This window comes from Phaethon aethereus (genome assembly GCF_964289735.1).
Source record: "Phaethon aethereus genome assembly, chromosome: Z".
Lineage (NCBI taxonomy): Eukaryota > Metazoa > Chordata > Aves > Phaethontiformes > Phaethontidae > Phaethon > Phaethon aethereus.
Window position 1 is genome coordinate 66,471,278 of NC_138577.1, and position 2,410 is coordinate 66,473,687.

Genomic DNA, 2,410 nt, shown 5'->3' on the forward strand with positions numbered 1-2,410 from the left:
GGCGAGGCGGCCGCAGGCGCCCGCTCCTCAGCCTCCGCAGCCCCGGGCTCACGGCGGCCGAGCGGCAAAGCTCCGCCTGCAGCGCCGCCCGCCCGCCCACCGCCGCGGCGGGAGGCGGCACCGAGCCCGGCCCCGCTGCCGCCGGCCGGCGGGAGGCAGCGAGGCGGGGGTGGGGGAACGCCGCGCCTTGGCGTGGAGGCGGCGGCAAGCAGCGGGGAACCATCTTCTGCCGGCCCTCGGAGCCGTGCCCGCGCCGCGAAATGGAGGGCGGGGGGCGCCGCCTGGCCTGGGCAAGCCACCCTCCCTTGTTTCTGGGGAGCCCCGGACGAGGTCGGGGTGTATGAACCGGCGTCTCCCCGCGGCCTCCTGCCGTCCTCGCCCCGCCAGCCGGCGGCACGGCATGGTACGGCCACGTCCCTGCCGAGGGTCGGGGACTGATACTTAAGCTCAGAGGGGCGGCCTGGGACAGCCCTGGAAGGAAGATGCTCCTTCTTTAGGTGAGCAGGGAGTGAATCCCCCGTGTAAGCAGAGAAAAGGAGGGCACACACATAGCCAGCTCCAGACTCCTAAAATTGCTCAAAAGGTTGTTTGTTGTTTTGTTTTTTTTTTTAAAGGCAGTACGTGTTATCACTAATTTCAGATGTGATGAGCAAAAGTCGAAAACAGGTGGTAGAATTGACATGACATAGAAGGGTTATGACCACATCATTGCATGGCTAGCCACAGCGTGTGTGACTAGACCGAGGGCAGCAGCTCCTAGCTGTAACTGTTTTATGGTGTGCGCCATGTTCTTGCCAACTATATATAACTTACTTGCTATGCTGTAGTCCTGGAAACTTCCTTGGCTGGGCTGACCCTTCCCAGCAACTCCTCCGCATCTGACTCAGCATTACAACTAGTAACATAGACTGTCTATGCTTTCTTCAAGTCCGTTTCACTCCTAAGCATGCCAGAAAATGCCAGTTGGTCTTCTAATGGCTTTTTTTTTTTTTTTTGGTGTTTCTTATCTTCACCTAAGAAAAATTTAGATAGCACATTGTGCTTTCCCAGCTGTCCTTGTTTTGGGGGAAGGCATCTTGCAAAGAATTTAAAACAAATTTGTTTAACAGCTGAAATACCTTTTCTTCTTTCAAGTAGATGACTTATTAAAGGCAGAGGTGAGGAGAAGAGGGAGAACAATACCTAGTGCATAACCCTCATTAAAAGGTTTGTCCTGTAATTTAAATCTTTGTGTGTGTGTGATAAAAGGTTTCATCTTGTTTAATGGCATCATAAAATACTGTTAAAAGGAATCTCTGGAGGTTATGTAGTCCAGTCTCCTGCTCAAAGCAGGGCTAATGCCAAAGCTAGACCATGGTGCTCAAGGTTCGGGCTGCTGGGATCTGAAAATCTTTACGGATGGAAATTCTGCAGCCTCCTTGGATAGCCCATTGCTGTGCTTAACTGCAATCACAGAGAAGATTTTTTTCTCTCATGTTTGAAACGGCAACTTACCTTGATGTCATGTGTGACTTTTTCATCTTGTCCTTTGCCCTGGTCCTCTGTAGCTCTGAAGGAGGGTCTAGCTCTCTTTGACCTCCAAACCGATAACTGAAGGTAGCAATTCAATGTCCTCACTTAGCCTTCACTTCTGAGAAAAACCACTATCTCAGCTCCCTGAGCCTCCTCCTATGCCATGTGCTCCAGCTCCTTTCCTTTCCTTTTCTTTGTTTACCATATCCACCTGATGTGTCTTGACTTTTACAGAGAATGTGGGGGACTGTTGGGACAGGCATTACATAGCATGGAGGGGTGCTGCTGCTTTTAAGTTAATAATGACTAGTAACAGTGCCAGATATCCTTAAGAAATGATCTTTAACTAGATGTGTGAAAGATTTAATTTACAACTGCAGACAGAACAAAACTCTACACCTGAACTTAAAATATAACAATATTAAAAATGTTAGCAACTTCACTGAGATTCCCTTTTTTGTCAAGTATAAAAGACACTGCTGGGTAGCAATTCCTCATTCTTAGAAGACAATCTTGCTATTCTGGTGTGCCTAAGGGTTAAAAGTGATATAAGTTAAAAGTGACATGGTAAGCATCACCAGAGGATGCTGAAAGCAGTGTGACTCATATTTTGCTTATGGGTATGCTGGGATGTGGAGAAATTATAGGACCTGCTAAGTTCTAAATGAGCAATTCTCAAACTGAAAAGGGATCTGCAGTGTTGGATCATGTTTTGCAGGAGTACAAGAAGCCCCACAGGAACTTACTTGGGTCTTTTGGGTTTTGTTTTCTCTCCCATGCTCTTGCTCCTCATGCTTAATAAGGTCCCTTAGAAAATTCTGTCTTTTTTCATCATACCTGTAGGACTGAAAGGCTGAGGAGGAGAGCAGATAAGACACAAAACTATTCTGAAGAAGGG